This window comes from Sarcophilus harrisii, chromosome 2 (genome assembly GCF_902635505.1).
Source record: "Sarcophilus harrisii chromosome 2, mSarHar1.11, whole genome shotgun sequence".
NCBI classification, from domain to species: domain Eukaryota; kingdom Metazoa; phylum Chordata; class Mammalia; order Dasyuromorphia; family Dasyuridae; genus Sarcophilus; species Sarcophilus harrisii.
Window position 1 is genome coordinate 242078706 of NC_045427.1, and position 11848 is coordinate 242090553.

The 11848-nt window shown below is 42.7% G+C and overlaps 1 long non-coding RNA gene across 1 annotated transcript; it reads left to right on the forward strand.

Annotated features, from left to right (window-relative positions):
- The first annotated feature begins 1681 nt into the window (after positions 1-1681).
- On the forward strand, positions 1682-8328 carry LOC116421525. Its single transcript, XR_004231913.1, has 2 exons — positions 1682-2486; positions 6112-8328. It is a non-coding gene; the product is annotated as an uncharacterized LOC116421525 (long non-coding RNA).
- The last annotated feature ends 3520 nt before the right edge of the window (positions 8329-11848 follow it).

Genomic DNA, 11848 nt, shown 5'->3' on the forward strand with positions numbered 1-11848 from the left:
AAAGAGACTGCTTCATTTTTTAATTTGTAGGCCTACTGCCTGGAACAATGTCTTGTACATAGTAGGTCCTTAAAAAGTGGGTCAGATTGAATGTAGGTATTTTATCTCTTCTACCTAGTGTTCTTTGGGTGTTAACTTGAACAAAGGAAAATCAGGATGTTGGACCTGAAAAAGTCCCAAAACTAGCCCCATAATTATTCATGTTATTGTTTCCTTATTTAAAAATATTTCTGGATCCAGTACTCTAGATTTCAACAACAGGAAACCCTTCCTCTTAACCTACTTAACTGATTAGTTGAAGAATTAAAATTCAAAGAAAACACCCCCTTTTTTCAGCAACACCAAAAATGTCTTGAACCAGTAATTTCAAACTTAAATAGAAACAGGATCCACTGAGCTGTATATGAGGATCCTGCAAACTGCACATTGACTTATTAAACTACATATTATAATTTTTTTTATTTTGTTAAATATTTCCCAATTGTATTTTAACCTGGTTCTCACTTGGGAATATTGCAGGCAGTGTGTTTGGCAACTCTGCCACAGACCATTCATTTGCTCCTTAAACTAAAAAATTAAATAAAAGAAAAGCTGTGACTAGAAGACTTATTTTTTTTAAGACAAAAAGTAGAAATGAGTTGGTGGTTACCCAATTTCTCTGTTTCTCTCCCATTCCTTTGGTCTAGGAGAGTGAACTGAGAGTTGACTAAACTTTGAACTAAACATAGTCATCCGATCTGGACATTGAGAGAATCGATAGATGGCAGGGTATGTGTTGGCTGGTATAATCCCAATTATACAATTTAGCCCTGTGAAACACATTAGGGGAAAAGATCATTAGCTTAATGAGCAGCACAGATTTGGGGCTTTGTAAGCAAGCAAAGGCATCTTTCTATTATGCACGGTTCTCAGCAAATTTATTATTTTTGGTCACCAAGGTGACCTGGTGTCTTCCAGGTCGCTCAGCAAACCCAGAAAGTGACAGCCCCCTCTCATTTTCTCACCCCCAGAATCCCCAAAGGCAAAGCACAGACAGGGATCCGTTTGGCACCCAGCCTCTGTTCTTTGTGAACTTAGCATAAGGAGAGTGAGGAGGGAGGAGTGGGATCAAAGTTGGCACCAAGTGGTGGGCAGGAAACCCCCTTAGTGGAACACACTTGGCTCCCAAGGATAAAAATCGATATCTTTCAGCATCCTTCTCCTCTCTAAGAGCATTTCCAGCAGATGGGGGAGGAGCCCATAGGGGCCCTTCATGGGACAGGTCTCCCAAAATTGACACACTTTTCTGTCGATATCTCCCGGCTGTCTCTCACTGACCATACATAGTAGGGGCCTGGTGAAGGCCTGGGACAGCCCAGGCCTGTAAGCCTAGCTGCCTCTTTATTTGGCCTGTCTAAAAATAGCAATGGGGAGAGTAGGGGAGAGCAAGGGGGAGAAAGGGGGGCAGACTCAGGGCTCTGCAGGACTAGTAGTCAATGAGCTGAGAGAAGCGATTGAACTCCCAGCACTCCCTGTTCGGCTGTCCGCAGCTGACAGTCTATTTTTTCCCATGGTTGACTAAATATGGTCAGGGAGGGAATGGCATGAGAAGGAGCCACTTGGCTGGGACTGCATGTTTCAGATGCTTAGCTGGGTATATAAGCACTAGAAAGGTGAACTTGGTTTCTGATCAGAGGTTTCCCCTAAACCCCCCAATCCTCCCTCTTCCTACTAGGAAGCATCCCCCTCCTCCCCTCCCCCCCATTTGTGTGTGAGCATGCGGGCAGGCGATACTCTTTTGTTTCAACCTGACCTCTACCTCATGGTGACCCTATCTTGGGGGGGGGAGGAGAGAAGACGGGGTGAAGGGGAGAAAGAGGTGAGGGTGAGGGGAGACTTCTGCAGACACAGCCCTTATACATCAAGGTGTGCGGTAATCCCAGCACGCAAGGTTGCTTCTTCTTAACTCCTGCTTTCCGCTCCTTCTGCCTGTTCTCTTTCCTCCCTTCTGCTTTCTCCCTCTCCCTCTCTCCCCCTTGTTCACTCTCCTCTCTCTCTCTCTCTCTCTCTCTCTCTCTCTCTCTCTCTCTCTCTCAGTTGTAAGCTTTAAAGACCTCCCTCCCTTTGCTAAGTCTGCGCTGCAGCAGGAGGGCTGAGTGGTGGTGGTGTCTGGTGGGAGGGGAGGGGGAGCGGAGGGGATACAGAGGTGCATGTGGGGGAAGGGACCGTGCGTGTTAGGGGAAGAGACTGAGGATTTGTTAGCCTGTTCTTCTTTCGTGTGTGTATGTTTTCCCCCTCTCTCCAAGTGAGGACTAATGCCATCCCTGGGCCTGCTCTCTTTCCCTCCCTGCATTAGAGGTTGCCTATAGGAGGAAGCCGATGGCTGCAGCATCCAGCGCATTATTACCTTGCGATGCCATGACCCTCCTCCATGCATCCCTAACTCTTTAAAGCTGATTCAGCTAGCGCTCTGGAGGCTCCCCTGCTGCAACAGAATCTCCTCACTGGTATGTCTTTCTCTCTTTCCTCTAATGGCACCGGCTTGGCTCCGTTCTTTTTTCCCCTTTCTTTCTTTTTCTTTCTTTCCTTTTTCTCTTCCTTCCTTCCTTTCTTTTCCTCTTTCTTTCTTCTTCCTTTTTTTTTTTTTAACACTTACCAGCTCAGGCAGGACTTAAGGCTTCCAGCAAAGTTGCCCGGGATTGGGGAGGGGGACGGGGTTTGGAAGTGTGTGTGTGTGTGTGTGTGTGTGTGTGTGTGTGTGTGTGCTTGTGTGCTTCACTGCATCGGGGGCAGCGCGTGTGTGTGTGTGTGTGTGTCTTCCCATGGAGTAGGTTAGGAGTTTTCTCTTCGGCGTGCGGTATCCTCTGCATTTTAAAAACTGCAGAGCCAGCAATAGCTCGAATGCTTTAAACTCAAATGTAAGAACTTTGACATACAATCATTTTGTAAGGCTGCTGGCGGTCTGTGTTCCCTGGTTTAGAAGTGCAGGCTAGTGACAGCCGGAGGGATGTTTGGGGTTGTCATAGTGGGGGTAATGGGGGGGGGCGGTCAGGGGAGAGTATGATTAACGGGCTCTGAGCTCTGTCAGTTCCGCCCAGTGCTAGAACAGGAACGTGGTTCGAACTTAAGAGCCCAACTTGCAACATTCCTGGTACTGCGGTCCTTAACCATTGTAATGCCGATGAGCAGAAAGATTGGTAACCAATGAGAGACTGCTTAGAGCGGCCCCATCAGATCTGGAAGAAGGGCTCACGGCTTGACTTTAAAGAATGGTAAAGGCAAGGGATACCCCACTGCAAAGGGGATATGCCTTTTTTCTGTAGATTGAAGTGGGCCTCCGTCTTCTCAATCCACCTTTTCTGTAACAGCCTCGATTCCCTAAGCATCAAGTATGAAAAACTCATGTATTGTGGGGTGTAGGTTTTCAGTATGCTGGTGTATGTACAAATACAATCCTGTAAGGAAATGTTGCAAAGGGATCACATGCAAACACATGAGTGTTCACACACACACACACACACACACACTCCTCAGAACCAGATAGGTTTGATTTATATAGGGATAGAGGGTGTCTCTTTGACTTAGCATGACTCCCACATGCACAGAATGGAGTATATTTTTCAGTGAGTATTTATAGGCTAAGCAGCCTTGTGCAATTTAAAGGACATTGTAACTCTTGGGTTTATTGGTCCTTTTGATTACAGGCTAGGAGACCACTCAGAATATCTTTTATTTCAGGAGGTAGAACTTTGTTTCAAAAAACCCTCACAAAACTAGGTTTAGTTTGAAAATGAACAAGAGATTCATGTAGGCATCTTTCTGAAACTTCTGTTTTCCCCCTGGGTTAGGGGATATTCTCCTGCTTAGTCCGATCCCTCCAAAGTTTCAGCTGTCCTGGGGACATTTGTAACTAATCCTTGTCAATATGGAGGTCAGGAGTTGAGGGCACCGGAGAAATTTAGAGCTGGGAAAACATCTGCTCACTACTATTTCTCACACTTACTTACTTGACTGGTTTGCCTTCTCCACCCTCTTTGGCTCTGGGTTGTCTTCTCTGCCCTCCTTTGCCCCTCTGTTCTTGCACACTTCTCATTTGTCAGCAACACTGAGCATTTAGAATTCTTTCTCACCTAGACTTCAGCTCACATTATCATGCAAGGGTCTCTGCTAAATCATTGGAGATGCAGAAAGAAAAGTTGGGTAACAGGAACATGCTGTTTAAGTTGCCCTTTTTTATCCTTGACTGGATGAAAATGATAAATAACTGTGCCTAAATGTAAATGGGGCAGCAGGTCTTTTCTCTGTTCCATCCTGCCAAATGGCATTTTCCTTTTTAAATGGGAGGCAGAAGCGCCTTTCAGAGCCATAATCCATTCCCTCATCTCCTTCTTGTGTGAAACTCTGACTTAGTCATTCTAGATCATCCCCAGTTACTTGAAAGGTCCACCCTGTCCATTTCACACACTAGTGGAAAGACTTTACAGGAAAAACTCTATGGTTTGTTATACTGAGATATTTGTTTTTTATTGGAGAAGGGTGGTGGTATTTTTAATTTAATTCCTCACTGGAGGTGATAATGGTGAGAAAGATGTATTTGCTATCTAAGGATACTAGGGATGTGTGAGTGAGTGAGAGTGTGTGTGTGTGTGTGTGTGTGTGTGTGTGTGTGTGTGTCTGTACATTACATATATATTATATATATATATATATTATATATATAAATAGTGCAGGAAAAGAGTGGTTATTATACACACTAGATAGAGTAATTCTAGTGGAGTGACAATTAGGTTAATTCCCTTGACCTTCAAAACATTTCTAATTCCCTTATTGAATTTTCCTCTAATTAAAGCTAAAAAAGCCCAACTGCACTGGATTCTTGCTTTTGTCCAGTTATTTTCAGAATATAGCCTCCAAATTTCTGACCTAATCCCTGTTCCTAATAAGTCCCAGCCTTCCTCTCTCTTTTAATGAACTGCAGTCATACTTTTTGCTGTTAAGTGATTCTTTGGAATCACCTTCCTTTCCCCACCCTTTCGCAACTCCCTCCCCCCAAAGATCTAATATGACTTCATGCAATGAACAGAGAAGGTGATAACCATTTAAATCCCTTTGGGATTTAGTGTTATCACACACTTTGCAGTTTCCTTCTTTATTCTTCTCAATAAACTCCTAGATACCAAATTTACTTGGGGTTTGATTACTTTCTGGCTTGGTCAGGAACTAAGCTTGAGAATGAGAGTGAAACCTCACCCAGATCTCTTTTAGATGCTTCCCCTTTCCCATTTTATTTTTTATTTGGTTTTGTCAGAGTTTATATATGATGATGGAGAATGGGGGCAATATTTCCTCCTTTGCTCACAGAGAAATTTCAAAATGCAGGGGAAAACCCATCGATATAATTAAGTATTCCAAAGTGCTTAGTTTACCACTTGCTAAGTTTACTTAAACCCTCTTTAAAGGGTTCATTAGAAGACTGTGAGAAACGGTAAAATTCATTAACACTAAGGCAGCCATTCTGCATTTGCCTGTAAATTGGTATTGATCTGGAGGGCTCGGGCTGGGGTAGTAGGCAAATGGAGCAGGTGAGTGGACAGTCCGAGCATACTATTACAGCAATGCTGAATGAGCAGGAAGCGCCCCAAATGACCTCTTGGTTTGCTGGGCACCTAAATCCTGTCCATAATAGTCTTCTATTCAGTGTGATCATCATTTTCAGTGGGGCACTGGGGCTACATTGTTAGAAGAGCTTTAGAGCTCAGAGGGGTTAGGAGGCAATGAGTGAAAAGGGGCAAAGCGTGAGGGATGGTGAAGAAGAGAGGGAGAGGGAGGGGAGGAGGAGGAGGAGGAGGAAGAAGAGGAGGGAGGGCGGGAGAGGAAAAAAGAGGAGGGAGGGAGGGAAGGAGAGAGGGAGGGAGAGAGAAAGAGAGAGAGAGAGAGAGAGAGAGAGAGAGAGAGGGGCTGGGGGGAGGGAGAGGGAAGGGAGGTGCAGAGAGAAGAAAGGCACAGATGGGTGGGTGCACACAAGCACACACGAGTGCTTGAGGAGTAACTCCTTGACTTCTACTCTGGCCTAAGCTCACATATCCAGGTTTCCAGTTATCCCTATGAACCTTCGATTTGACAATTTGTCAGGTAAACCGCAACCATTCTCAACTGCTACAGAGTTCAACTGGATGGCTTTTTCCCAACACTGAAAGAAAGAAAGTCAAGACATTCTCTTTCTGGGGCTCTCCTCTTTGGGAGGCAGAAGAAATTCTGGATTTACTAGGTAAGAGCTTCTATTTACAATATCTAGTTGCCTTTTTAATAGCCTCTCTCTCCTCAGCCCCAGTTAATTGCTGAATGAATCCTTTGTCTTTAACAGAAGAGTCTTCTAACCTCAGTATGAAAAGGAGGCAGCTTGGTGTTGTTATCTAAGTTGTAAACTGGACATTTGAATTCCAGATGGACAAGCGCTAAGCTTTGCAGGAAAGAGGAAAGGAGCAGTCTTTATTTTATTCTTCTCTTTTTTCTAAGTCCTCGTCTGAGGAGTAGAAAGAATTGTAATTTTCTAGAATTTCTGGATCTTTTCTTTTAAACCTGTATTTCTGAGTCCTTCTAATTGTTAATGTGGGAGTGAGGGTAGGGTGGGGTAAGCATGGAGAGGATGTGTTATGGTCTATGTATATTTTGTGTATATATTCTGTGTGGTTAAAAGTTTCAGTACGAAATGTGTGTACTTTTCAGGGGGGAATAAGAGGTTTTGTCATGTTTCTCATCCTATTTATGTGAAAATTAGTTATGAAGGGGACAAACTGCTGGATTTCTCATACTTCTGTCAAAGGCAACACCTTCCTATTTCTCATGACTATGTATGTATGTTAGGACACAGAGACATATAGACATAAGAAAAAAAGAAAGTGAAAGAATAACTGATTTATTGGAGAAAAGAAAAGGGTGTGTGTGTGTGTGTGTGTGTGTGTGTGTGTAGCAGGAGGTTTTGAGGAAGATGTCATGAAAATGGGGCAGTAACTCAGCATCATTAACCCAAGCCACCACTAAGTACACATGGGGTTTGAATTCCAAAGCAGTTTGCTGTGTTCCTCTTCAAACATATAAATGCGCATATTGAAAACTACCTGCTTGAGAAACATACTACTTTATATGCCCATATGAACGTGCTAAGCTATGGAATGTAAAGAAGTATGTATTTCCGGTAGGGCATCTCTCTCATGGGAGCAGGGTGACCTGTGTTCAAGGGAGAAAGAGACAGACAGATTTTGTTTTTGGAATGCCTGACATGGCAGACTGACTGGGGAGTCAATTGATGATGGTGTTCCAGTGGCTGTATTGTTCTGTCACTTTGCCTGTGTCAGCAGGTGGAAATGCTCATCAGGACATTAAATATTCAACGTGCTGACTGCGGCAGGCGCTTGGAAAGGCAACACCAGAAGAAAGCCCGTTGTCCGCTTCTGGTGTGTGCAGGGGCTCAGGTCAAGTGCTAGATCTTGGGGGCTTGCAGGTTCCTGTCGTCTTCTTCCCTATCCCCTCCTACTTTTTAGCCTATAGAAGTCTAGGCATTAGCAGAGTGGGGTGAATTCTTCAATTAGTGGGAGAAATGTAGAATATAGAGTCAAACAGAAAAGGGAATAAAGTGGAGAGAGAGAGAGAGAGAGAGAGAGAGAGAGAGAGAGAGAGAGAGAGAGAGAGAGAGAGAGAGAAGTCAAAGAGTTTCAAAACCCAGAGCAATGTGTACTTATGCCTTTTACTCTTAACATTTTCAGACATGATCACTTTTCACCCTGGCAAAGACCCAACACAAATGAGTTGTGCCACTTAATGTCACACCTACCATACACTAGAAGGAAGTGATTAGGGAACCTAACACCCACAACCTCCAGAGTTTCTAGCTAAGACTCAATCACATCTAACTGTGTACTAATCACTGTACAAATCATTGCTTTTTAAAAAGCATTGTCATTTTTCACTATATATATATATATATATATATCCTATAGGGACACTATTAGGGAATACTCAAGACAGCTCAGAAGAATCTTAGCCATACACAGGAGCCTGAACTCCAGTATTCTGAAACTTTTTTAGACAAGAGTATTCTAAATCTAGAGCTTCCAAAATGATTTTCTCTCTACATTTCCCCAGATTAAACTGAGGTTGATTTTTCCCCCACCAACAAAGTATGGTGAGCCTTGCTTTCATTGGAATCAGTTTGGAATGATGTAAAATCTAAAGTAATGTTCCACACTCGGTGTGAAGATGCTGTCCTCAAATATTGATTGCCCCAGCATATATTGAGACAAGGAGAGAGAGAGAGAGAGAGAGAGAGAGAGAGAGAGAGAGAGAGAGAGAATAAGTTAAAAAAAATCAAGAGATTTCAATCACCAGGTTTAGAGATGGATTTCATGTGCATTCATAACAGAATTTTATACTATGGGTAGCACAATATTGCTTCTGAGCTGATCTGACCCAAGAGATAAACCCAAACTCAGGATCTAGATTTTGCTGAAGTGCCCCTTTTCCATTCAGTGGTCAGTTACTCTCTCTGTTTAAATAAGAGAATCTTAACTGAGAGAAAGAATCCCTAAAAGAGATAGAAAGAGAGGATCTTGCAGAGACAGTGTTCTCTAGGAAGAAATGAGCTGAGTTTCAGAAGGATTTTGCAGTTATCTCAACCGAACGTGGGAGAATTCCTGTCATTTCTTATGATCCCCAAGGTATTGCTTTTGCAGATCCTGGCTCCTATAGGAAAATGGTATACTCAGGTATGCTGGGCGGAGTGGGGTGCTAGCAGAGTAGGAAAGGGTCAGTTTTTTCAGCTTGGGGAATATTTGTCTAGCAATCATTAAGATCTTTTTAATTTTCATATCATGAGATCTTTCTTCTTTCACATGTCTAGCCTCTGGAACTTGCAACAGGTGTATCTGCCCTGTTTAGAATTGGGAACTTTTCATCAAATCCTGACTCCTATGTATGGAAATAGGTGGAGAGGGAGAAGGAATATCAGGGAATTAGCCCTCTTCTCTTCTTGTCCCTGGCGTGGGATGCAACTATATTGTCCCAATAACTAAATCCTTGGCTTAGGAATACATTAAAAAAGTACCATGTGTCCAGTCCAGTCTGACTCTTAAAATGCTTGACATGGCAGCCACAGGGCCCATCACATATCGTGCATAGTATGCTTTGTATATTACGTCATAGATCACAGCATATATATATATATATATATATATTCATATAACATATAGCTCACAGATGCCTTATATGTCCCACCTTTTCTAGCTTGCCTTATATATAACATGTTACATCACATGCACCATAAATTGTATTTCATATATTCCCTTTGATATGTCTTTTGAATGTCTTGTTCCATTTATAGGTATAAATATAACTATAACTCTATGCAGGTATTTTTTATCTTATGCCAACTAGGCGAAACTTAATAGGGAGAGGAGGCATCTGCTTTTTGGCCCCGCCATGGGTATGGGAGAGTTTGCATCTGATGGGTATTTGTCCCAGGAAATGGCATTTCTGTCCCCATTAGGGTAAAACTCCGGCCACAATGAGTAGAAATAGCAAGGCCACAGAAATAGGAGGCCACAGAGATTTGCTAACCGACCACAGAAATGCCGCAGCCTCCTCACTTCGATAAGTCCCTGTTTTACATTAAAGTTTTATTGCAGGATGTGGTGTTTAAATAAAAGCATTAGTGTTTTGAAATTAGGTTTGACTGAGCAGTAAAACAAGAGAGTTCACAGGGATAGTCACTGCCTTCTTTTTGTTATAAATCACCTCTATTCTCTTGATCTGCTGAATTAAAAATGAGAACAATCCTTACCCTTCTCAATATAAAATTAAATTTCCTTTTCTTAACATTTTTCCCCCACTTCCCACTCCCACCTTAAGCCTTTGACTGCTCACCACTACTCCAGCTTTGGAATTGGGGCTGATTTACAGTCCTAATGCAATTTTTATCTCTCTCTCTCTTCCCATCTCTCTCCCTTTCTACCTTTGGCATTCCAAGGTATGTGAATCAAATGGCATGGTTAATGGTAAGAAGTAACTAAGCTTGGATCTTTTCTGATGTAAGTGTTTTTTACAATACCAGCTGGGACTTTGGTCACCCTCTTTGTGACATTTTACTAGTTTAACATTTTAATGTAGAAGAAGAGAGAGGCTGACAGGATGGGGACCTGTATTAAGATTGGCTTGGATTTTGTGAGAAAAGAATTTAGCCAAGGTAACACACCTGAAGGACTGTGACTTAGTGAAAAAAAAGATTGTATTTAAACTCAGAGGATTTGATTTCAAAGCATGAATCCACCTGTATGACCCTGAGAGGCTGTTATCTTTCTATACAAAATCATGGGTTAAGGGTGGATTGGATGATCTTCATGTCCTCCTCTAACTCCAAATCTTATAAGTCCAGAGTGACTTCTGGAGGAGAAGTAAAAACACACCTCAAGGGTTTCTATTTGTTACTTTGCTTCACCAGAAAGCTTTTAAGAAGGAACAGAGAAGATTATACACCAGAGCACTTGAAATATTTTTAAGACCAGCCTCTTTTTCAGGGTGAGACTAAAATATGAACTTGTTCCTTCCACCAATTATCAGAGTGATGTTGCTTCGTGTAAGATTTTCCCTTAGCTTTCCTCGGGTTGTTTGTATAGAAAGCAACCCTGGAAAAGCAGGCAGTAGTCTTTATTCCAAGTTCTCTGGAGCATGTCCAAGCTGGTTCTAGAGAAACCTGAGGGCACAAGACGTGTCAGTATTGTTGTTGAGACCATTGGAGGGTTTAGCTACTATCAACCAAACAGCCAACTGATGGCACTTAAGTTCTAGGGGTAGAAAGAGTAGCTTTGAGAATTGCAGAACTCGTAAATTCAGCGGACCAAATTAGTTAAATTTTTCTATTCTATGGCTCACAAAATCTAGTCATTCTCAAAATGTATTTTCTGCATGTGAGGGAAACCAGTACCGTGTCAGAAATGGGGGGGAGAGAGAGAGAGAGAGAGAGAGAGAGAGAGAGAGAGAGAGAGAGAGAGAGGAAAGAGACCATTTGTAGAAGGGACATCAGTCCCATTATTTTGTTTGTTTGTTTATGTTGATGACGAGTTATTTTTTATTTTCCCTCAGCCAGGTGGCCAAATAAATTTCACTACCTCCTTCTAAAGAAGGGGCTGTTTGCAATTCCAGTTTAATAGTGCATTCATCAAGAGCAATAAAGCATTTTATTGCACAAGTATTTCAAAGCGTGTGCTGCCCCTGGTAAAAGCATTAGTAAAGGGGGGCATCAGCAATCTCATTTAAAACTGTCGACCCAACGTGAAAAATGTTGCGTTGAAGAATAAACTGCTATTAAGCATGATTAGATTGACCTGCAGGACAGATATTTTAGCTGCTGCAGCATGAGTCAATCACAGTGAGCATCGCTTGAATTGCAAATTTTTTTAAATGCCCTAAATTAAAAAAAAAATGGAGGAACCTAAGACTGTTTGGGACCCAGGAGTGACTTTGGGGGAGATACTTACAAAGTAGATTCAGAAGACTAAAGTGGTAGGACTAAAAGAGTAGGGATTGGGGGTTAAGGGTTGGGGGGGGGTGGTTTCTTAATTGCCGCCACCTTAGCATAAATGAAAACTATGTTCCTCAGACCAACCAATCAAAAAAAGAATTGTGCTGAGTCAGCCTTTGGACTGTGCACGTCCGATTGCAGAAAGGGACTCAGCACTGCAGTGCAGCATCTCTGCTTGCCTTTGACACCAGCCTGGCAGGGCATTGCTCCCCGTGTGTTTCCTAGGGCTGCCTGAGGCCTAGAAAGAGAGAGAAGCCCTCAGAAAAGGGAGGCTGGGGGAGGAAAGACAAACACGGC